Consider the following 26,266-nt stretch of genomic DNA (forward strand, 5'->3'; position numbering starts at 1 on the left):
TGGCTCACACCCTTTCCTGACCGTCCGGCTGCAGTCCCCCTTCTGACATCACTCCCTTCCTCCCTCTTCTCTTCCTTCTCTATTACTCAGTTGCCCTGAGTTATGCAAACAACTATATAAGTTAATTTCATGTTCTGTAATATTCTTGTACCATGCCTATTTCACTACGTATGATTGGCTTTGGTTTCATAATGCCCTACAAGGCGCTACACTGTTACCATTTATCTGTCATGCCATTGATGATGTATCTTTGTCTGATGTTTAATAAAGTTTTTCTTGAATGGAAAAACAAAAAGGAACTGGGGTATTAAAGGGGTTGTCCGATTGTTTTTGCAACTCTGCAGGAATGCAGGGAAAATATCTAAAAAAAATAAATCTGTTCTTACCTCCTCCGTCATTTCCGGCGTCACACGTTGTTCCCCTTTTTGGTTACAAGGGCACGGAAGCTGCGCTGTGGTCAGCTTCCAGAAGGCCATGCCAACCCATCCCTATTTAGGGACGGGTAGACGTGGCCAGCAACCTTGGGTGTCCAAAAGCTGACCTCAGTGCAGCTTTCATGCCCCAGTAAACAAACAGCATACGATAGCTCCGCTACTCCTCACCCATCTACAGGAACGCCCTGCGCCAAGGCACTCCCTTGACAGCCACGTCCCCCCTGGTGAGGAGGTGGCGGAAAGGGGAGAATAATCACAAGTCAGGGCTTCTATGACACTTTTCTTCTTACAGTACAGTAATGCTAAACATGTGTATTACTCTTATGCTATGGTAAGCCGTAAACACTTGAATTGGTATAACTTTGGGTGCCATCTATGTGTACTTCCCTGGTATTAATTCCTAAACTTCTTTATAACTGCACTCTGATAAAAAAAAAATGTTGTTTTTCCTTGGAACACTCCCGATGATGGAGACAAGTGACCCGAGAGGAGAATCCTAACATCAGTCTATGGACAGGCCGTGGTCCAACCACTGGGAACTTCAGTGGTCATGGACCTCCACCAGCTTTAACCAGGAAGTTTATTAGAAGGGACATTTTGTCTTGCTACAAAAATAACTTTGTACAACTCACTACCACTACTAAGTTCAACAATACCTGAGAAAGTACATAATAAGAATATTAGTAATGATAGTGTATGTCTACAGGATGCTATCAATGGATACTTAAGATAAACTATCCTCTCCCTCTATATCCAGCTACTGCAATAAACACTCATAAACTATGATAAAGTAATAATGTACACTGAAAAATTATAATCACCTCAATCACGTCTAATCATAAAGTGGAAAATAATTAGTCCTAAGCAGAATCTTAAATCACATTTTGATGACAGCTATTATTCACATAAAGACATAATGTGCGCAGCACAGAGAAGAGACTGTCTATATCAATTATTGGTAATTACGTAGTATCAACTCTATTAACGTATATTTAATGCCAAGTCATTCACTCTTTATATACCTGTCAATCAGATGCCAACCCTCTGACCACTGACAGACTCACATAACATAAGGTAGGCTGAGGCTACAGTCATCACTGATATGATCCTAGCTATATGAGTAAAGATGATTCCTACTACCTTACTTTTCCAGGTAACACAGGTCCACCAGAGTATCAAAGGATCATACAGTGGGCCCAGGCTCTTAAAGGCAGCCTGTCATCAGGAGACCTTTTTCAGGCTCCCCCATGTCCCCATAGAGAATAGTATGCAAATTGCCAAAGAGTTTTTATTATAAAACTGTGATTATGATAAAACGAAAAGTTAGATTAAAGTCTACCTTTCTCTTTCTCCCAGAGTGGTGTCCCATGTCCCATGGGAGTGGCCAGTGAGAAATGGTTTGCCCCCTCCCGCACCCTCGGGAAACCTCTCCATAATGCGTCTATTTCCAATTTTAAAAACGCCCATCTCCCTCCTATTTAAAATAAATATAGGATGGAGTGGTTTCCTGAGGTTAGTGGGGCAAACCACTCCACTGGCCACTACCATGAGACATGGGACACTGATCAGTGGAGAGAAAGGTAATCTTTCATCTAAAAAACACTTTTCTTTATCAGAAAAACACTTTGGCAATTATATTCTCACTATTCTCTATGCGGACATGAAGAAGTCAAAAAATGGCTCCTGGTGACAGGTTCCCTGCAGAAGACAACCCCTTTTGAGGTTCTGGAGTAACTACAGGCGGTCCCCTACTTAAGAACACCTGACTTACTTACGACTCCTAGTTACAGACGGCCCTCTGGATGTTGGTAATTAACTGTACTTTAGCCTTGGGCTACAATAAACAGCTATAACAGTTATCACAGGTGTCTGCTATGAAGCTTTATTGTTAATCCTGATTCTTATAACAATCCAAAATGTTTAAAATCCAATTGTCACAGAGACCAAAAAAATTCTGGCTGGGGATACAATTATACAGTTCCGACTTATTACATATTAGATACAAATTCAGCTTAAGAACAAACCTACAGAACCCATCTTGTATGTAACCCGGGGACTCCTTGACTTGATATTAAAGGTCATTTCAAAGAGGATCATTCTTAAATATTTTGGATTATTAGATCGAATTGATAATACATCTCACATAGGGACAAAAAAGAACTATAATTAATGGAGGACCTCTGAAGACCTATTATTGATGGAACTATGGTACCCCAACCTGATACACGTTTCATAAGATGGTCAAGCTTTTCGGGACAAGGCTAAAGACATGGACAACAAAGGTGCCAAAAAACTGCCTACATAATACACACACTCTAATGGAATATGGAATGAATTTAGAAAGTTATGAAAAACAGATAAGTTATACACACAATATTTTTTTATTTTTTGCTTAATCAGAATTTGCCTTGAAAGGAAACATTGTGCTGAAACGTTGGGGTGTTCTACACTTGCTTCGCTTAAGCAACACGAAGACCTGGGGAGCACCAGAGATGTTTCACTCATGTTTATTGGACTCACCTCTAGGTAACTCCAGGTTTTTTGTTTTGTTTTTTATTAGAGCACTGGAAAGGTGTGATTTGGGATACAAAACCACAGGTCCCTAAAAAAGTAACGGGGTTTAGTGTCCCAAATCACTGAGTACCAAGGAGCGATATAGTGCCATATGGCAGACTAAACAAAGCACCAGGGTTACCAGGGAATCATTTTCCTGATCCGCCTTTGCCTCAATGCGACTTACAATGTCATTCCCTCCAAACAAACACACAATGCGGCCAATTTTATAGGAATCCAATTAACTTCCCAGTTTGTTTTAGGATTGTGAGGGAAAATATTATGTATCCAGGGACTTTTCTATAGTTTCATTACCACTTGTGTCTTATCTCACATACAGTCAGTTCACTTCTACCCCACAATAATTGCCCTTCTTTTTCTATCCCAGATAAAGGATTTTATGCCAAATGTAACTGATAATGAAATAATGTAGCAATGTCCCATTCTGATCATGCACACATTGCAATCTACCCAAATGCTCTTATTTTTGTCTTATGTTAATTCAGAACTTTCCCATTGAATTGGAGGCGGCAAACATGTCGAATGTTACACAGGGTCCTACATGGCTGACCGCACTCGCATTACATTAAATCTGGTGCAGGATACAGAGGATAGATGTGACTTTTCAAGCAAAAATATCCGCCAAATGATTGCAATAAAAACCTAGTTTGTAGTAATTTTGTGAGATCTGTGTGCATATTAAAGTCGCAGTAATGCCCGTCCAGATGGCATGCCTATTATCTAGCAGAAGAAAATAATCCTTCCCTTTATCCTCTCAGCAAATGTTTGTGTTGGTGTTTAACCCTTAACGGGGGGGGGGGGGGGCATCCGTGATACAATACTTTAAGTGATTGCATCCTGGGGATGATATAATACATCTGAAGATGAAATATTTTACCCCTACTTATCCCCATAGAAGACAGTAACATCAGCTCAATCCAAGCCAGTGATGATTCTGCTGTAGATATAGAGTCTTATTTGCTATGATCTCAGCAATGATCTCCACCCCATGCCTTCACATGTTATGCTGGGGATTGTAGTTTTTCCAGCAGGTAGGGGTTTGACCTGAAGTTTTCAATGATTTTAATTATTTGGATTGAAACAACTTTGAAGGTCGTCATCCATCCTCATGAATAAAATATACTTTCCTGCCAGCCCCCTGCCGCTTATATGCAACACTTGCCAAGGTTTCTGCCAGCCTCTGTTCATCCAGTTCCACCAAAGATATCATTGACCTCACTGAACTGCTTCCTCGGAAGACGAACCTGGACTTTTGTAAGAAGTACAGGTTTGGTTATCCCTCCACAGGTAACAACGATATACTTGCCGCTACTTTCCAGAGGTCCCAGGGAGTGACAAGATGGCTGTCAAAATGGCAATGTACATTCAAACACCGAGCTGAGTGGTTTAGCTGAAAAAACAATTATAACATACAGGATCTTGGGAAAGCTGGCTGCTGCTGACTGCCGTACATAAAACACATAACACGGAGCTTCCTGAACTGTCCAGACAGGACTAAACAACCTGAGCTGGATCATTTATGCACAGCAGCTGGGGGATGGTGCAACAATCGATTTCTTCTGCCTGTCGGGCACAACACAGTGAATACATCATTCTCTGGAGCAGTGCATATTTAATATGAGAGGAGAAGCACCGAGCCAAGCACAGAAACGATAGAGCTTCATTATTATAATTTTATAATAGTTTTTTCAACAAAACCACTTGGCTCAGGGATTAAACAAGATATGTGTCTGCATCAGTGTAGCTACAGCATTCTCAAGGTATGTTTGGTTCATAATGCAAGAATTCAAATGGTGGATTTCCTTTAAGTCACATAAACACCAAGCTTACATGACTTTTGGAAGTCTTTCTTAATGTTACTTGCATGTTATAATACACATAAACTGAAATGTTCTATCCTACTACAGTAAACTGAAGAAATTATCAACATAATGCTTAAAGTATTCTCCAAAAGGATTCGACTCCCAATTAATTCTGTTTATGGAGATTGAACTGGAGGCATCTTTTTTCTTTTCCCAATCTGGAAAACTTATTTGTATATTCCTAGAGGAAATCTACCATCAAAATCCATTATGATAAACCAGGGGCAGTTACTCATAGATCCAGGCACCTTGACTGTGGTAATCTTCTTATATTTTTTATCTCCTTCCTTCTAAGATCAATTTTTTAAATAATGCTAATGAGTTGAAAAGGCTCCACATGCTGTTAAACTGTGAAGGAGCACATCTCACCATTTTCCTGTCAAAATATCACACAGTGGGAGGGGAAAGTGCTCCTGCGCAGTGTAACAGCCTGTGAAGCTACAGCACAGAGAGGTTCTGGCAACACCCTACAGAGACCTGCTGGCTCATTAGTATAATTATAAAAGCTGATTTCAGAAGAAAGAAGGCCATCAAGAAGAAATACATACACAGTGAGGTGGATAGGTGTTCTTGCATCATAGCCATATACGATACAAGGAGTCCCTCTGTGCCGGCTGAACAGCAGAAACAACTCTGTTATAACTCTGATAAGCTACAAACCTGGAATACTAATCTATTTTGTACATTCCTGCTGTTACTAACAATATACATAAGTAATAATAAATCTTTATATAGGGCCATCAAATTATCCAGATGATGGGGACATATACAAACCAAATAAGATATTACAAAGAAATAATAAAGGATGATGATTAAACAGCTCCTTCCATTTGTACTGGTTAAAACATCCCTTTAATTGTAATTCTGTCATAACAATTCCTATTAGAATAGATTATTTTACAGGACAAATGTTACATAGTAATCAGGATCATTGTAACAGTTCAGCCCCAAGTAAGAAGTTTTAGATAATTGCATTTTTTTTTTTTTGCTCTTTCTCAGAATTTTCAAATTACAAGTTGATAAAAGCAGAAGCCAAGTGCCCAGTGAGGAGCAGAAAGTTAATGACCAAATGATAGATATGACATAGACAAATATAGGAGAATTGCACTTTGCCTTTTAACATTATCTGATATTGATCTCATAATTTTCAGGCTGTGAACCAGGAGTCAGGATGATACTCACTGAGAATGTCTGTTGTGCAAGCAAACAAATCATCTGTCCTATAAATGGGTGTTTGTGTTATGTCCATACCCAGTGCAGTGGATATCTCTGGTCACGGGCAAATCTCTGCACAGATTGAGAAATGTATATATATATATATTTATTTTTAAAACAAAACATGATTGAACTATGTGTATTGATCTGTATTTTAAAAAGAACACATTTTCTTAAAGGAAACCTACCACTTGAAGTGGCAGGTTTCAGATGGAAATACCGGGCACCAGCTCAGGGTGAGCTGGTGCCGGAGCTTATTTTTGTTAGTGTTTTAAACCGCGGTATCGCGCGACCGTGCGCGCGGCTACATAGGAAGTGAAGGAGAGCCGCGCGCATGGTAAGCGCCGAGCGCGTACCTCCCTGCGCCGGCTATAAAGTTTAAAAAGTGTTTTAAACCACGATACCGCGGTTTAAAACACTAACAAAAATAAGCTCCGGCACCAGCTCACCCTGAGCTGGTGCCCGGTATTTCCATCAGAAACCTGCCACTTCAAGTGGTAGGTTTCCTTTAACGTGCATAGAACAAAGTTTGTCAGCCCCCAAAAAGTTATCAAAATGTATAAATTTTCACAGAAAAAAGAGCATCTTGAAAATTCAACTTCTGAATTTGCCCCTTGATGTGGTAAATAGCTAAGCTTTGGTTGAAGATCTTCACCTTCCGCCACAGAACAGAATCTTCAGTAATTATATATTACTATCCAGTAACATTTATAAAAAGGTTGGTGTCTGCGACAAAATCTCATTCATTTTCATGAAAACAAAGTGATTATCGCCACTAATGGATGAAATTGTATAATTGGTTAGTGAGCGTGATAAATTTCTTAAACATGTGATCAGAATATGAAATGGATTCAGAGAAAAACCATGGATAAGATAACCAGACACAGAGGAATTTACATATGTACCACATTATAATAGTAGATTGCTGACAACAAATGAGCTCGTTTTCGGGTTTGTTCGTTTTCGGGTGCACTTCTGGACAGGTCATAGAATCTTAATAGTCATCTTTGGTTTTACCAGGAGCAAAAATAAAATTTGCACACAGTGTATGATATGCATAGGATAATGTATGGAGTTATCTTATTTTAAATATATTGGGCTAAAAGGCAAAGTTTAATATGCAGCACAACAAGAAATTATTTAGCACCAAACAGGGTAATCAACAGGGAAGTCATAGAACGGGAAATATTGGAAGGCTATGGTGGGGATGGGCAAACGACCCAACTATTCAATCCCCATAGAGACTTCCGTCCTTTTGTGAAGCCAACCCATCCTAGGAGGTGACATCTCAGGGTGACTCTTCTCTTCCTCCCATAATCCTTTACAGGTCACTTGAATCCAGCTTTTAAAGAATTTTTTCAATATTATGCAAAATTTCCGAAAATATAGAAGGCCATCATTGTGATGTTGTCACACATTGCTGGTCATATAAGGGTTTAAATACTCATACGGCTCTCAGGTTCAGTAGGCCTCTGGGCGACAGAGCCTCAGTAGGCCCCTATGGAGTGAACTCATGTGGCAGCATTCAAAATTCAGAAACTAGCTAGTTTGTCATACCACACACTCCCCTCATGGTTACTTTATATAAAGCCCCCTAAGCCCCTATGGATTCATTAGATACAGCCCACCTGTTTTTAATAGCACAGTTTGGGGTTTAAAGGACACCTGTCATCAGGTCTCTGCCACTAGTCCTGTCACTACTACCTGTTATAGCAGCTCACAAGGATCCCATCCCAGTCTTTATCTAGTTATTTCATACATTATTCATTGTAAAATCATCTATTTTTTATCATGTAAATGAGGCTGGTCACATGGTCAGAGGCAGTGATGTCACCCCTGTTACCCCTCCCCTCTCCTCCCCCTGCTCAGGTCTGTGTGTAATGTATAGTAAAGCATGGCTAGTGTGTGTGCAGCATCTGCTGACATGCTGCATCCTCCTAATACACATGTGAGAGACACAGACATCAGCTACACAAGTACCTGACATGTTCTGCTGTAACATGGCTGCAGCCTGGAGCTGCTGTGTCTCTCCTATACACACACACATGCACACACAGGCTGCAGGGGGTGTGGCCACCAGCACCAGGAAGCACATCATTATACAGCCTCACATCATTATACAGGTTGTCAGTCATGCACTGGGGGTGTGGCTGTGCCTCCCACTCATGAATAGAGTGGACAGCTTGAATATGCTAATGCTTCATTGGACATTTTACAGGTCATTTGCATACAGCTTTAGGACCTCATTGCTTAGGTTTACAGGCATGTAGAGGGACAATGAAGGGATAGAGGCAATGCTCTCTAATGGCAGTTTATGAAAATATATTTAGTTTAGGGGGGTTATTTTGCATGACGGGTTCTCTTTAATATGTCCTACCATAGAACTGTTATGAACCCTTAAACTTTTTGATACAATTGTGATTGGCCATTTCCGACACTCCCATACCAAATGGAGCAACAAGACATATGCTCATCTGGCTTCTTCACCCTGTTCCCCCTAACTGGTATAAAGTTAGGTTCTTGAGAGGAACTCAATGAACTGGAAACCCACCAACAAGCTATTTATCTCCTAAGCTATGCATTTTTTGCAGAATTCTCAGCCAGACACAAATCAATCAAAATGTTGACTTGTGAAAAGTTTTATAAACTGGACCATAACCGGTTTGACTCTGGGTATCTGAGTTTTACTTTTTGACCCCAATACAATGGTTTTTCTTCAATTTTCTTGACTCAACTTCCCAGCTGGCATTTGTTCATACAGATGTAAGCATCGTTAAAGGAGTCTTCCTGACAATGGGGCTTTCTTACTAAGGTCCCCCGGCCGCATTTTAGTCGGGTTTTCCGACGTTTTCGGGGATCGCGCTGGGGATTTTGTTGCATGCGATCGGATTGTGTCACAATTGTGGCGGCATTCACGCGACACAAATGGGGGGGGGGGGAGGGGCTGGTCCAACGGACGATCCGACGGATTGGGTCTATGTGCAGGATTTAACAAGTGAAATTGTCTCGCAAGACATGCACTCACATACACCGGGAAGAAAAAAGTTAACTCCGGCGGACCTGAGTGGGGAATCGACACATGCACGATCTTGAGCACGATCTTGGTGAATTGACTTCATCCTCGTCGCAAAACGCACCTCGGGGATCGCGCAGGGACCAGGTAAGTTGTTTTTATTTTGTGTGTGAAAGTCAATTGTTCGATCAAGTGGGAAAAAAATGATACCATGTGTATTGAAATGTGTTCAGAGATCCCATCAGTATACTCTCATGTTATTCTACTGATTCTATAAGGTTTTCCCTGATTACGGAGTTATGTATAACAGACAGTAGAACATTTCCTCCTAAATTAAATGGTCCCCTTTGATGAAGACTTGAAGAGCCCTTACTTTGTGACCCGACATTTGTTACTTAATCAGCATTAATAACCAGGAATTTTCTAAGCGGCCAAAATGATTATTACGTTCTTCATATACTCCACGTCCTACAAACCCAAGATAGCAACATAATTAATGTCCATGATAAATGGCAAAGAACAAAGACTTGTAGGCTGCTTTTTTCTTATTTCACTGAAAGTAAGTCTTTTCATGAGTGTCTATACCTTTCCTCTTCGATATCGTTGGAAAAAAAAAAAAGTGCATTTAGAGGAGATTAAATAGAAAGGTCTATTTTCACCTTTTAGAAAACAGGAATAAAAACCCAATATAGTTCTCACAATGGGGATGTTGTCCTGAGAAGACAATCTGCGGCCAGACAATAAAAGGTCTGTGATTCCAGTTCACTTCAAGGTGCATTTAAATAACAAAGGAAGATTGCAATATGTCTTTATCAGCAGCTGCCAGTCAGTAACTGGTTTGCCTTGGGCAAATAAATTAGTGTGTATTCGCTGGATTGGTTCATTACGACATAATTCTGCTGGAAACTGAAGCGCTGACAGGTAGAGCGGCCTTAACAATAAGAGGCTGCCAATTGTTTACGTGAGGTTCAGTGTCCATATAATTACACCAAGTGCGAGTATAGAAGAGAAAAGATAAAGCTTTACTGGTCACTGGACTGGAAAACACCGGTGAAATTGGTCGATGTTTCTTGTTTGTTTAAAGTTTTAGTCTCTGGCATTGACCATCTACTCTTATAGGTCCGAACAGTAGAAGCGAGTATCGATGCAAAGCTGAGAAGATGGAATTTGGTTACGAGAAGCAACTATTTGCTTTAAACTGTGCCCTATAGGACGTCGAAACGGGACTCTCCATTGGATAAGTCCCAAACAGCCTCTCCCTTGCTGAGAAGATGGAATTTGGTTACGAGTAACAACTATGTACTTTATATTGTCCCCTATAGGACGTTGGAGCGCGACTCTCCATTGAATAAATCTCAGACAGCCTCTCCCCTGCCGAGAAGATGGAATTTGGGTACGAGAAAAAACTATGTACTTTAAACTGTCCCCTATAGGATGTCGGTGCGGGATCCAACAATAAAATGGCATAGTCCAGCTCAAAAAGCGCTTCATAAGAGAGCCATAAAAATTGTTGAAAAAAAATACATAGCAGGATACATATTAGAAAAGAAAAAAAGCACAGGGAAAAAAAAATACGCGTTTCGGGAAACTAATCCGTTAATTCATGGCTCATAATGTATAAATATGCCCTTCTGTGATAGTAGAGTAACAAAAAAGAAATACCGTAAGTGCAGCTTTATGTTGCTCCATTTAATTTAATTAAAGTGATTGAGATGCAATACCAATACACAGCCACAAGGAAAAGTATGGAGCTCTTGTGGGCCCGGTACTATGCATGTGGTTTTTGAAAGGTGTGAAATCAAAGAGATTTAATAGGTATTTAAAAATTAATTCTGCAGAAGGGAAACAATTCCAAACATCCAGCCAATTGCCATTACAGAGAACCAGTCATGAGGAAGGTCATTTTTACATGGTGACAGGTTCCAGTGCATGTTAACTAAATAAAATACCTTTGTGATGCATCTGAATAAGTACAACGCCTTTCAAGTGTTTCTTCAACATTACCTGGTTCCCATGTGGTGAGTCCTGGAAGGAGGGGGGGTAGTTCAAATGAGAATTGAGTGTGGCAGTGGGCTGTTGTAACCGGGGTGAAGGAAGAGGCTTTGGGAGGAGGAGTGAGGATGAGTGGTGGAGAAATTGAATTGAGTTACTTGTACCATATGTACCACCACTCCTATCCCCTTCGGGACTCACCACACGCTGCTTGCAGGGAGCCAGGTAAGGTTAAAGAAACTATTTAAAAGCTGTGGAATTATTCAGATGCACGACAAAGGCATATCTGAAATTAACATGCCAGAGGCTATTGTAACTGCTATCATGTAAAACTGACCTCCCTTATGACAGGTTCCCTTCAAGCACTATCTTCAATATCAAGAACAAGGAATCCAGGAAGTGATGATATGGCCTTCACAGAGTCCTGGTCAAAAAATCATTAAATTTGCCTGGGATTACATGAAGAAACAGAAAGGCATGGGCAAGCCTACATCCATCTCTAATATGTGTGGAACAACCTCCCTGCCAAGTTCCATCAAATACTGTGTGCAACCATAAGAATTTGTTCTGCTTTGAAGGCAAAGGATAGTAACACCAAATATTGATTTAGTTTATACAAATAAGGTGCATGCATGATGCTTATCTACTCAACCCTATGGGACTGCACTGCAGCGAGCTGTACTAAGCTACTCTGTCCCAAAAAATAGCAGCTGCCCTTTTCAGACAGGTATACAAAAGATTATTAGTGGGAGTTTTATCAGTCTAAGCCCTCATGTACACACTCTGTTATGGTTCGAGTATTGAAAGCAAAAAAAGGGGGGAATGGGACTAGGGGTGGGCGCTAGACTAGCCTTATCTCGGTGGAGTGTCTACACCAGAATAACCAAAAATTAACTAGTTCGACTCACACCATAAGGTACAGGAAACTTTAATTAAATGAAGTTAACAATTACAATAGATAAAATGGAATACAAATATAGAACTAAATGTCCAGAAGACGCGTTTCGGGAGTAATCCCTTCATCAGAATAAAATGGACTATACTTTACACCAACGGTATCACACGAGGCGCCGTCCTCCGGTTGTTCTTCCTTTTTTTCTCTTGTTTTGTATACACTCTGTTATGGAGCAGCAAGCTCTACCCCCCCCCCCCCCCCCCAATTTCTTCACATTCACATTTTAACAGATGAAGATGAATCGTAACTGGGGCACAACCCGTTTCTGGTTGTATAGTTCAATTCCAATGCTGCTAACTTACTTTTAAGATTGACCAATAAAGACATAAATATTATATTACTATGGGGTACAACTGCCAGAACCACACGGTCGTCTCATCTCTAAACTGTTCTTTTAAATATTGTACATGAAATTCATAAGTAAGGCAAATACAGGTGGTCCCCTACTTAAGAACACCTGACTTACACACAACCCCTAGTTACAATTGGACCACTGGCAATTGGTAATTTGCTGTACTTTAGCCTTTGGCTACAATGATCAGCTGTAACAGTTATTAAAGGTCTCTGCAATTAAGCTTTATTGTTAATCCTGGTTCTTATGACAATCCAACATTTTTAAAATCCAAATGTCACAAAGACCAAAAAAAATTCTGGCTGGGATTACAATTATAAAATATACAGTTCCAACTTACATACAAATTCAACTTAAGAACAAACCTAAAGGACCAATCTTGTATGTAACCCAGGGACTGCCTGTATTATAATATTCAGTGACAGAATTATCAGCCAGGGGAAACACCCAGGTCTGGCAGATAAAATGCTTAGTCAGTAGACAAACTGTTGATCTATTGTTGAGCCGCTATACAAGGCACTAAGCTAGACTGCTAAATTTGTCTCTAAATGCAGGCTCATTAGAAGTCAGCGCCGGCACTCGGTGCGTGTCCCCTTAGGTCAAGCTCCTCTCTGTCTTATTTCTTTCCTCACATGGCCATATCCTGAAAGTTAGTGTTAAGCGTATTAAGTGAGAGATTCCTCGGAGACACAGCTGTGAAGGAAGACAGCTTGCTGTGCTTGCCAGTTTACCATAGTGAAGAGAAGATAACAGAGAACAAATTAATCAGCCGCTCGCTTCTTCCTTTCTGGAGCCCGATCTTGTGTTCTCCTGCAATCACGTTGTTGTGTTTTTAGCACCCTGTTGCCTTTATGGACTATGGAAAGATTTAAAGTCATCCAGCAGTCAGTCTCATTTACATAAGTCAATCACAGGGATTGGGTTAAATGGGGATCATCTTAAACGAATTTTGACCTAGACAAAGTCCTATGTAAAACATTAAATACCAATAAAAGTATATAGGACCTAAGTACTCCTGATCAATAAATCATACTCATAACTATTCACTTCGATGAAATAATTATCCAAACTTTATTAACATGGAATATGGCCATCAAAAAAATGTCAAGTTAAAAACATACAATAAAATCCACAAAAACAAAAATGTGGTGATGGTCACCAATATTTAAATGCATAGCAGGCATTAGACAATGCACAAATAACAATGATCTAAATATCCAATTTCGGCTGTAAACAATCATATTACCCACCAGGGTGTTGCATGAGCCAAAATTATCAAAACCAATGATGCAGGACCACTGCCACAGCACCCCGACGTACGTTTTGCCGTCGCTTGACATTTTTTTGATGGCCATATTCCATGTTAATAAAGTTTTTATAATTATTTCATTGAGGTGAGTAGTTATGAGTATGATTTATTGATCAGGAGTACTTAGGTCTTATATACTTTTATTGGTATTTGATGTTTTTGATTGGTAATAGGAGTTGTTTACCTAGTATTGGGTTCTCTTTTTTTGGTATTCACTATGTGAAACATTGATCAGATATTATATATATCATGTATAAACATGCAGGAAAACTGAAGAGAACTGAAGTTGAATTGAAACAAAGCATCATGCTCGCCAATTCCCAGTGCACCCGTATTTAAGTTTGACCTGCAGCTCCATCACTTTGAAAGAACAGGACCCCTGTTCTTGTGATCCATGGGAGTTCCAGCAGACAGACCCCAAGCATTCAGGTTGTAATACCCAACCCAGTGATGTTTGACCTTTTAAAGACCGAACTATAACCAAAACCCATTATTTATTACTAAGTGCCAACATGGCAATTTAAGTAAAAGCTTACAGCTCCCTGCCCTGTCACAGCTTTCAATCGTATCAGCGCCCAGGGGATGTCAATACATACATCAGTAAAGCAAATGTAATAATGTAGAAAGAATGTTAAGAAACTCAATGTATCATTGTAGCTTCCCTCCAGGGTCCCCTGAGCAGGAAGAATTGTGGGGCCCAGAGCGAAAGCTCCAATAATAATCTAGCTTTGCCAACACCTTTTTACTCCTCTAGTTGTCCCAAGCAGCCATGGATAAGTTGTTTAAAAAAAAAGAAGCGAGTATGGCACAACCTGAGCTTCCTTGGACTTCAGGAGGACATCCTTGGATTGTAGGGTACAGACTGGGTGCCCACAGAGAAGGTTCTCTGTTCCAAATCTGGCACACACGCCATAGGATCGCCACCACGGCCCTATCCTATGGATAAGGCTTCATTCACACTGCCGTTGCCCGCCCGTACCGTACCGTTGCAAGCAACGGCAGTGCACGGGGAGAGGAGGAAGAGGTGAGCGCAGCTCACCCCCGCCCATCTCCATAGGAAGTTATGGCGCACGGCGCCGTACTACAGACTAAGATGGGACATGTCCTAACTTTTACCAGGGTACGGAGCCGCACATGTGCTTCACCGTACCGCTCCCGTAGGGCGCCATGCGCCCATTGCCGTCTATAGGGGACGTATATCGGCCGTATATACGTCCCCCATACGGCAGTGTGAATGTAGCCTAAGGGATAACATTTAATCTTGGTACACTCCTTTAAAGAGATTAAATGAGTGCCTGCGAATGCCTGTGGTAAATCCAATGAATTAGGTGGGATTGCTCTACTATCTTATAGGGGTTGTGCTATTATGTAAACCTATTGTGGATTTCACAAGTTATCACAAGAATAGAGGTCTGCAAGTTATCCCAAAGGGTTCAAAAAAGTTACATGTCTCAACTTAAGCTGGTCATGTGCCACAAAGCAGTCATTGTTGTAAATTCCATCCCTTTAAAGAGGACCTGTCACCCAAAATTTCGGCACTAGGAGCTGCTTACTTTAGTTTTTTTGGGTGACAGGTCCTCTTTAAGGATTCCGTAGCATCTCATCATATTGTATTGAATTGGTTTCCTTAGCCAAAATTGAGAAAATTTTAAGGGTTACATGTGTATGGCATCACATACATCTCAATAGACAGGACACATTATACATTTGACTTACAATTTAACAAGTAGGGAACCAGTGGTTAGAACTCATTATATTATGTTTTATACCCATAAACCATACTTAAAATGAAGATTATGAATTGTGGATTTACTGCCTCATTTCAGAAGCATATAAACTGGTAAAGCATTTGCATTTTGATTCAACATCATGAATAATGCACTTGGAAACCTAAATTACATTTATTGTTAAATGTGTTACCCGTTAGGTTCACCAATTTGTACACTAGGACAATTATATTGGAGGAAATTGACAAAAAAAACTACAAAGAGGAAATGTCATGTGACCTAACATTTCATTCATATTTACTATTACAAGGGGCACGCGGCTATGTACAAGAACTGTATATTTTATAACTGTAATGCCAGACATTGTGACAATTGGATTTTCATAATTTTGAGTGGGAACAAGGATTATCAATAAAGCTTCATTGCAGAAACTTTGCATAATTCTTATGTTGATCAATGCAGCCTGGGAATAAAGTTTACCAATAATTTAACATTATTCGGAGAGCGTCACCTTAGTTCACAGGGGGCAGGGAGCTTAGTCTGTAACTAGGGGTCTTTGTAACTTGGGTGTCATTTAAGGAAATCTACCATCAAAATCCATGACTATAAACCAGGGGCACTTACCCATAGATTCAGGCACTGTGACTGTGGTGATCTTCTTAGATTTATTATCCATGGGGTCTTTACTACTAAAATCAATTTTTACAAATTATATCTAATCAGCCTAAGGGGCTCTGGGGGTGTTTCCAGAGTCACTCTGCAGTATCACAGGCTGTTACAAAAAGCAGAACATGTCTCAAAAAAGTTGTGGAACTGTCACACATCTTTAATCAGACTATTTTAGTAAATTCTGGTGTTCACCATTATGTAATACATCCAGAGATTTTAAAAATTAAAACTGTCTATTATCTAAAGAATGATTGGTAACAAAAAAGGTATGGTTGGAGATGAGTGGACCCGACGTTCAAGTTTGGGTTTGGCCACTTAACCCCGAAGTACTGCCGGAGTGGCAACCGAACAGCCAATCCTGCAAATAAACGCCCTTAACAACTAGCCATAGCTGGGGGATACATAGCTATGTCTAGTTGCTAGAAGTGTCCTTTTGCAATACTTCCGGGTTTGGTGGCCAAACCCAAACTTGTAGGCGCTCATCTCGAATGGTGACCTTTAATTCTATTTCCAATACAATATGGCACCTACCAAGTGTACAGGAATAAACATTATGCGAATGTACCAAAATGTCTCTTGAAGCTCAAATAGAAGAAGAGATACAGAGAGGGCGCCACATGTGTGAAATCCTTTAAAGGTTTGTTAGATAATAATGAAAGTTGTTGTGCTCACATTCTCCTGTTGTACAGCCGGTACAACACAATTAGCAAGTTTTAGCGGTCTTGATGGATTCGGCAGCCTTCCTGGTCTCCGTGGTGAAGAATAATCTATGGAGTATGTCCATACTGTCCACGATCCAAAATGGCTCTTGTAAGAATTATATTTTTATTTTTCACATATCCCTATAATTCTCTTTATAATCTCAATGGAAAACAATCGAGAATTTGAATAATCCCAGATATTCAGAATGGAAAATGTACACCATATTGGAACATCCACATTAGAAAACGGCACAACGGCACAATAAAAGAAATCATAAAGATCAGTATAGTATGTTTATTGCTTCTGCCTTACATTTCCCCATACATTTGATAAAGGTGAATTTATAACACATATTACCGGCTGATGCGCCACATCTCCCTTGATATTACGTTTTTTATTTAAATACATCACATTGGTGAAGACGCAGTTAAACTATCACTCCCAATCCGTGACACCAAGGAAAGCAATCACTCACACACTACAATTTCCATTGAAACCTTCTCCATTTACAGCATTCTTATCATTGACACTGTCATTCAGCTTCTAATGGAAAGACGTATATTTCTTTTCCGTAGAACATTCTACCGGGCTGAACTCCTGAACTATTTTAGCAATATCATTTTAGTTGCTAAATGTCAGAATCATACATCTCCTGAATGATGTGTCAGGGTGGCAGCCGCGGGCACAGTCTCACCGCCGCCACCCTGAGCGCTTCATGAAATATGCCTTTGGAGAGAAGAAAACATATGCTATAGTCTGTAACTACTGCGAGCTTAGCGAGGAGACATCTGATTGAGACTTGCCTTTGTGCGCAGATCACTGGGGCCTCAGTAGATAATCCGTCCAGCTTTATAAAATTGCAAAGGATCAGTAGCTTCAATCTGTACCTTATGCTAAGGACGGTTTGGGCTAAGCCACTCACTAATAACGCACTACACTACAGAACCAGAGAAGCCCAATCTGTTTCCAGTGTAATTGTTACAGTATATACTGAATAAAATCTTTGGTGGGGAAGATGGGGGTATACCGGATATAGTTGGGGGATATGTCATAATATTTAGTAATTACTATCAGAAAAAAAACAAAAATTTGACACCTATGCCAGCAATATTGATCGGAAGACAGTGCTATGTTCTCTTTTCTGGATGACACTGCCGGATGACGTCATAGAGAGATTATGCGACTTCCTCATCTGGGTGATTATGATTCACGGTAAACATAAGGGCTTTCTTTTCGACAATTTTCAGCAATTACTGGGTTAAATCGGTTCATGAGATTATTTCTTATTAGAGAAATAAAGGGGATGAAAAGGGCAAGCAAACATCAGGTTACTGGAAGAAATAATGATTGGATAATAAGTATATTTTGTGAGTACAAAGCTTAACATTGACAAGATGCATTCAGCTCTTGTGCACCTGTACGTGTAGCAAAGACGACTTGTCATTTAACTTTATCCTTCACGTCTTCAGTGTTTATTTTTATCAGCAAATCGTTTTTTTACGGTTTTTCGAAAGCAGACAATTTTGACATTATTGACAACGTTCTCACTGATTTTGTCTGGTCTTTGTTACATTTATTTGTGCAAAATACTGTCAGATGAGCTAAAGCATCAATAAGATTTGGTATCGATGGAAAAAACATTTGGGTCCCAATTCTAAGAAGGCATTGACCCCAAAAATCGGCTCCATTTTTGGGTCGCACATGCTCAGTTTGGCCTCTATTACACAAAAAACTAAAATTATGACCACTAGATTAATGTAAGATCATTAATGCCCCTAGTCCCAATTTCAGTGATAATCCCACTCACTTCCTCATCTTCAGGTCCCTCGTACTTTGCCCACGTTCCTCCGGTAACTGAGCAGAGACACATCCATGGACACTTACAGCAGAGGACAGACTGCAATATGGAGAGCGTGCACAGGATGGGGGCACATTTACTAAGGGTCAGCGGACTGCATTTCCGTCGGGGTTCCGACTATTTCTGATTAGCGGCACATTTAACAGGGGTTTTTGGAGGCGCGATCGGATTTTGGTGCAATAGCACCAACTTTCATGCGACACAAATCGGGGGGACGTGCACGTTGGACAACCTGACTGATTCGGACTGAGCGCGGGATTTAAAATTCAAATTGTGTCGCAAGACATTCACTCGCACACACCGGGAAGAAGAAGGTGAACTGCGGCGGACCTGAGCGGGGAAGCGACACATGCAGGATATCGGGCACACAATCTTAGTGAATTGCGCCAAACTTCATCCTCGTCGGACAAAGCACCTCGGGGATTGCGACGGGACCGGGTAAGTAAATGTGCCCCTATATGTTCCTCCAGTGAGAGAGATGGGGAGGACAAAGAAGTTGGACCAGGAATCACGAGACAACGTGGGAGAATGGGGACAATGCTGGAAAATTCCTAATGAAGGTAAGTTTGACAAATGATTGCTAGCCTGCCCCTATGCCATAGTTATTTATATAAAAGAAAATAATATCCGAAAGCGCTGATATTGGATATGGTTTAGTAATTTTGGAGGATTCTCTTTACTACATAGACAATGGGGGATATTTATTGTGCGCCGGCGTATGATAGGCCCACCGCTGCATTTTCCCAGCACAATACATCAAGAGGCTTCCGCTTCGTGATCTACCGGGCAGGCTGCTGCGCAGCGTTTATTCTAGGCCAGACAGGGCCTGGTTTAGAAATAAATGCAGCCGGCGACTTTTCACATGTGAAAAGTCACCAGCAGCAGCAAGTGCTCCTGCGTGGGAACAGTAACGCCCCACGCCGGCCCACTGCCATTCGCTCCCCCCTTCACACCCCACTGGCATGAAGGTGGCAAATTGGGGCAATTAATCGCAAGTGCTAGCAATAAGCTAGCATTCACATTTTTTTCAGGGCCTCTAGAACCAATGACGTGGTGCAGAGGTCCTGATAAATATGCCCCAATAGGGGTATGCTCACCGTGTTTGGTTGCGTCACAGTCACAACCAACTATAACAGCTTAATGATCGACAGGACAGCCTTTGGTTGCTCAGTACTCGTGTTCCAGGGGGTATAATCCAATTGAAGATGTGAGCATATAGCTCATGAAAAAATATTCCATTTGGCGCCTGCCCATGGAGTTAATTGCTTTATTCTTATAAAAACTTGTTGATAAAATTATGATATACAATATAAAAGATTAAAATACATCTAAAGCAGAGACATGTTTCGTAGACTGATGTAGGGCCCAGAGGTCAGGCCCCTAGGTGACAGAGCCCTGGTGGGCCCATTTGCAATGAACTCACATGGCAGCATTAAAATTTTCAAAATTAAAAAATTTCCCTAAAATATTTACTTGTTTATCATACCAAACAGCCCCTCATGGTTATTTTATATGAAGCCTCCCTCACCCTCCATGAATTCCTTATGTACAGCTTATATGCCCCCCCCCCATGAGCCCTGAGCCCCGGCCCAGGTTTGCCCAGTGATGGCGCCGGCCCTCTCCGTATCAGTCAGGATTCATGTCCATAGATGCTGAGAAAGGAAAACCTCTGTAAATATTAGTTGCTGCTTATACAAGATGGAAGATTTACATAGTTTGGGGAAAGCTATGTCCTAAACCGAAAAATATAAAAATATGGCATGCTCTCGCTTTATTGTCATGTGTTTTTTTCTCCTTAAAGCTCTGCACACGTGTATTAGGGCTACTAAGACTACGGTCCATCTACAGATTATCCATAGAGAAGGTTCTAGAATTCTGTAAATAACATGGCAGCGTTCAACAGATTTTACAGAGCAAAATCTCCATGCAGACTCCGACATCTGCCAGTAATTGTAATCAACGTGGCTTGAAGCCGCCGCTGGAAAAAAAAAAAAAAAACTTTTTCAGGTTATCAACGATGAATAATACAATCTGTGTCGTATGATCAATGAATTCCAATTGGCTCCTGTTGCTGAGAGTAATCCTCACATCAGCAAATCCGCAAATCATCCGAAACAAAACCACATTTACTCTCAACATCCACCCAGGCCCCAGGGCAAAGGTTTAGCACAAGGTTTACACTCGCCCATAGGCCCCGTTCAGCAGCTCACACGTCCCACTATAAGGTTCATTTTTTTAAGCCGAATATTTTTCTTCATAACCCACAAAAGGTCTGTATGTATCTTACAAAGATATCTAATAGGGCAGCTCAGATACAGCAGCTCAGCTTTATGCAAGTTAGATACAGCAGCTCCGCTCTATATAAGGAAGATGTCTAAATAATAGCTTAGATACAGCAGCCCGGCTCTATGTAAAGAAGATGCCTGTATAATAGCAGCTTAGATACAGCAGCTCTGCTCTATATAAGGAAGATGCCTATATAATAGCAGCTTAGATACAGCAGTTCCGCTCTATGTAAGGAAGATGCGTATATAATAGCTTAGAAACAGCAGCTCCGCTCTATATAAGGAAGATGGCTATATTATAGCAGCTTAGATACAGCAGCTCAGCTCTATGTAAGGAAGATGCCTATATAATAACAGCTTAGATACAGCATCTAAGGAAAATGCCTATGTAATAGCTTAGATACAGCAGCTCTGCTCTATGTAAGAGAGATGCGTATGTAATATTGGATGTTTTCCAGCTGTGATAAATCTCCAGTTATATCCGGTGATGTCTTTTCTGAATATAACGAGGATGGAGTAGTAGTAGAATGCTGTAACCATTAGCCTAATATGGTATATATGGCAGATGACTATATAATGACCTACTGCTTCTTCTGTCATTAAAAGGTTAATTATCTACAAGGTAAAGTTGAGGCAGAGAAAAATCTCAGTAAATCTCAGTGCACAGAATAAGGTTCATGTATAAATTGCAATACAGGCAGCCCCCGGGTTACGTACAAGATAGGTTCTTTAGGTTTGTTCTTAAGTTGAATTTGTATGTAAATCGGAACTGTATATTTTATCATTGTAACTCCGCCCAAAATATTTTTTGGTCTCTGTGACAATTGGATTTTAAAACATGTGGGTGATCAAAAGAACCAGGATTAATAATAAAGCTTAACTGCAGACACCTTTGATACCTGTTATAGCTGTTTATTGTAGCCTAAGGCTAAAGTACAGTAAATTACCAACCTCCAGAGGTCCGTATGTAACTATGGGTCGTATGTAAGTCGGGTGTTCTTAAGTAGGGGACTGCCTGTACTATCAAAGGACATCAAAAAACCGTACTGTGATTTTTGTCCGCATTAGATACATAAAAAGACAAAGAGTACAAATGGCGGATAAGTCAATATCTAAAACGTAACTTTTAATTAGTTTTACATAATATATGAAAAAATATAAGAATTTAAAATAGCAGTGAGAACAATGTGATCAGAAAGAAGATCAAGAGTTGTGTCACTGAAATCACACCGACAGCTAATTACTACGGTCATCCACCTTAAAGCGTGCAGTAAAACCTCGAACACCTACACCAGGTGACATCAGTCATGAGGAAAATCACATACTTGGCCTCGTAATAACGCTATGGAACTTCAAGACATCAAAGTCAAATAATACGGGCCACATGCTCAATGAGACATAATCCTCCATGTAGAGAATCAAAAAGTTAGGGGAGAGGTATGGAGGACTGCCACCCCGACTGGAACCTAACCCTAATATCGGTCCGCTGGCCCTAAAATAAGCAGGGAAGGAAAAAAGTAATGTGTAGGGTCACTCAGGTGTGGTGTCCTCAGTACAGAACCAACTGTTGCTGTGGAAGTCAGAATAACGTCCCCAAAAAAATCAACGGGTATATGAAAGTGCATAAAATATTTAGGTACAAATCCCTAAGTTAAGTAGGCACAGTATCAGTCTAGGTCAAAATTCCCTACATGCCATGTTTCACCCATGTATATGGGTTCATCAGGGGAAATACGACCCTTAAAATCGTGCAATTAAAGAGATGTAGTAATAAATGTCAGCAAGCATAAAGATACGCACCAGAGGATGGTCTAAGTTTAAGATGGCCAGGAAATTATCAACATCCAGAACCCTTGCTTGATAGAGTGCACGGCGAGTGTAAACACCGTTGCAATACAGTAGTACTGTGGTACACGCCGGAGCAGTATAATGGTGCTGCGGTAGAGATACTGGGCTAATGATGATGCCCGGAGTTAGAGCATCAGTGGAACATTTCGTGATCGATGCAGGATTTGCAGGCATTTGTGGAGGTGAGCCTGAACACCAAACCTGAACTTCTAGCTGAAGTCCACGATGGGGTTGCAGGACCTGAACAACCTGAACATTGAGATTTAGGTCCTCTTATTCTTAGCCCTCACCAATAAGAATAAGTTGTGTTAGTCATGTAGTGATGCCTAGTGTCATTAGAGGAGGCTGTAGCTGCAATTGTATTATTGTTCTATTAAAGACCCTCGCAGTTAGGCCAAGTTCATAAAGATGTGATAGAGCACTACTGTAATCCTTGCAGCTTTGCATTGTTTGCCATAGTCTCCTTTACTTATTAATATAATAAACTACTGGTACCATTGGCAGTAAGCGGCTAAGGATTTCCCGAAAAGGGAAGGGGAAATGTCTGGAGCATGTGCATCATAAATCTCAGTGCACAGATGAAGGAGAAAGGATTTACAATATTTAACCTGCCAAGCAGCAAAGTGGTGTATGATAGTCCTGTGGGCTCTTTGCAGCTAAGACACTGATTATATCCTTTTATAGATATTATAAAAAAGTGATATTGAAGGAAATATATATTATATTTCGAACCATCACTGGTTCACAGGTCTAGAAAACAGCATTGATAGAGTAATACAGCATTACTGAGAACACACTGTATTATATACTTCAATCATATACACGAGACAAGAGACAGAATGCTGATCTGTGTGAAGAACTGCCAGCTTCTCCACAATGGGAACATAGGAGGCTAATAGATAGAAAATATTTCCTTCCCAGAAGCCCTGGGTGGTTTTCCTGCATGTCTCTTTATCTTGCTGGCAGTGTAATAGCAGTCAGACATCACACCGGTCCCTATGGTAGCTTTCTTATCTGCTTTGTGAAATGACTTGTCTGTTGGGATGATGACTGGAGTTGGGCTTAAGGGACCCTCTAAAAATCACTCAGAGACTGGATGGAATAAAGATCCTAGAGAGAAGTCATTATTTCCATTCTGCAAATGTCAACAGTTACCTTTTTCCCCATGAATTACAAGATGAAAGTCGGCCTACTGCTGCTTGTATGAAAGGTTGGATCATTGGTGTAATTAGACGGTGAAATAAAAGGGGTAATTGTGTATGAGAGAGCGGGACCCGCATGTCTTTACTCACACGGCCTCGGAGCAGTCACAGGCAGAGCCGCTTCCCTGCTTTATTTTCCAGCCAGGTTTGCCAGACCTCCTGTGACACAAAGTCCATTTTCTTCTACTGAATCATTGTTATTTTCTAGTTAACTACTCATCTGCGGCCGGACTCAACCAGCTTTATATATACCCAGTAGTTTCACAAATACCAATGGTTAGAGCTTAACCATAGACTGGAAATACAGATAGAGAGAGAGAGAGAATAAGACAGACATACAGATAGAGAGACAGATAGAGAGAAAGAGAATAAGACAGACATACAGATAGAGAGATAGAGAGAATAAGACAGACATACAGATAGAGAGACAGATAGAGAGAAAGAGAATAAGACAGACATACAGATAGAGAGACAAAGCGAGAGAAAGAGAAAGAGAGAATCAGACAGACATACAGATAGACAGACAGACAGACATACAGATAGAGAGACAAAGCGAGAGAAAGAGAAAGAGAGAATCAGACAGACATACAGATAGACAGACAGACAGACACATAGATAGATAATTAAATGATAGATAGATAGATAATTAAATGATAGATAGATAATTAAATGATAGATAGATAGATAGATAATTACATGATAGGAAGTGGTGCAAAGTCGTGAGATCTGTGGCCACAGACCGCAATAGATAAGTCCAAAAATAGGCAGCACTCTGAGGTATTGTAAAAAAATTAAGGGTGAAGCTTTTTTCCATTGTGATGTTTAGGTGGTGGCACCCACTCGCCAGCCGATGACTGGAAGTGCCACTCGCTGACATGCATCAGGGGAGCATCCAGCGGTGTTACACCATAGACTTTCGCTTTTTTTTCCAGATGGCGTGCCGGGACAGGTGATTCATTTGCAGGTTATTGATTTTTGATGATTTATATACCTTTTTGTATTTATGAGTGTTTTGGGGTTTGTTCTGGGAGTATGAGGACTGGTTGTCCTGACATTATCAGGTGTCAGGCTCCAGCTGTGATTCAGCACATGGATGTACTGTATTTACATCCTTTTTAAATGGTTTAATCGCTTGTTTTGTCCGATTGATGTTTGGTTTGTGTTTATACATGTATTTTTAATATTATAGTTTTTTTGCACTTTCATTCTATTTTTTTCATATGTGTAGCCCATAATTGGGTTTGGATATGTGACAAAGTCCCAGTTCTGTAAATACTTTGTATATATATATATATATATGATAGGTAAATTTTATGATATGTGCGTAACTATGGACATTTGATGCACATTTGAAACACAATCTGTTTGAATAAGCCACACTTTGGCCTGACCAATGAGAGTCATTGTTGACCTTTAAATAGCCGGTATGTATTCACTGTGTTTATGCTTGAAAAAGGTGGGTGCCACCACCAAAACGTCGCAATGGAATAAAGCTTCACCCTTGATTTTTTTTTAATTTTACTTCGGAGTGCTGTCTATTTTTGGACTTAGATAGACTAGATATCCACGACAGCGCTGTGCTGATTCCTGTAGCAGAAGATTGCTACAGGTGCAAAAGACAGAAATGCCCACACTTTTTCCACATTTTCTTCACGCTGCATGCCTATTGATATGCGGAATGATGAGGAATAGTGAAGAGCTGACCCCAATGTACATGTCCGTACCATTACTTCCGCACCACTATAAAAAAAACTGTTATGGTTCATTCACACACACGTAAGCTTGCCTAGTTGTAGCAGGACAAGCATATAGCAGCACAGTGGCGAGGAGGAGGAGGGGTGAGCGCTGCTACGGGGAAAGATACAGCATGTTCGATCTATGCCCTGTGTACAGCACTGTATGGTGCCACACATGTACGGCACCATACCGCAGCCCGATTGCCGTAGCTCTATAGCCGTCTTAGGGATGTACATCCAACCGTATATGCCCCCATGATGGCCGTGTGAATTGGGCCGTACTGTGGTTGTGAGCTCCTATAAGTGGTCTAACACTTCACTCAATATAGAGTAATAAAAAAAACAGGCAACAAAAAAGTGGGTACTTTGTTAACCCAAGTGCTACTTTTCGGATCCTTTTAGGAATTCTTTCTCATACCTTGAGAATGTTCTATTTCTTAGATTGAACTATTCACTTACTGAAAAATCTGAAACACAGCGGCAGCCATTAACAGTTGGTGAGAAGGAGGCGTCAGAACACACAGAAGGGAGCA

The 26,266-nt window shown here is 40.6% G+C and overlaps 1 protein-coding gene across 3 annotated transcripts in view; it reads right to left on the reverse strand.

The window, feature by feature from the left end:
* Positions 1-26,266, reverse strand: part of MACROD2 (mono-ADP ribosylhydrolase 2) — a 1,393,268-nt gene that overhangs the window by 268,715 nt on the left and 1,098,287 nt on the right. The window lies entirely within an intron of this gene.

This window comes from Engystomops pustulosus, chromosome 3, assembly GCF_040894005.1.
Source record: "Engystomops pustulosus chromosome 3, aEngPut4.maternal, whole genome shotgun sequence".
Classification (NCBI taxonomy): Eukaryota; Metazoa; Chordata; class Amphibia; order Anura; family Leptodactylidae; genus Engystomops; species Engystomops pustulosus.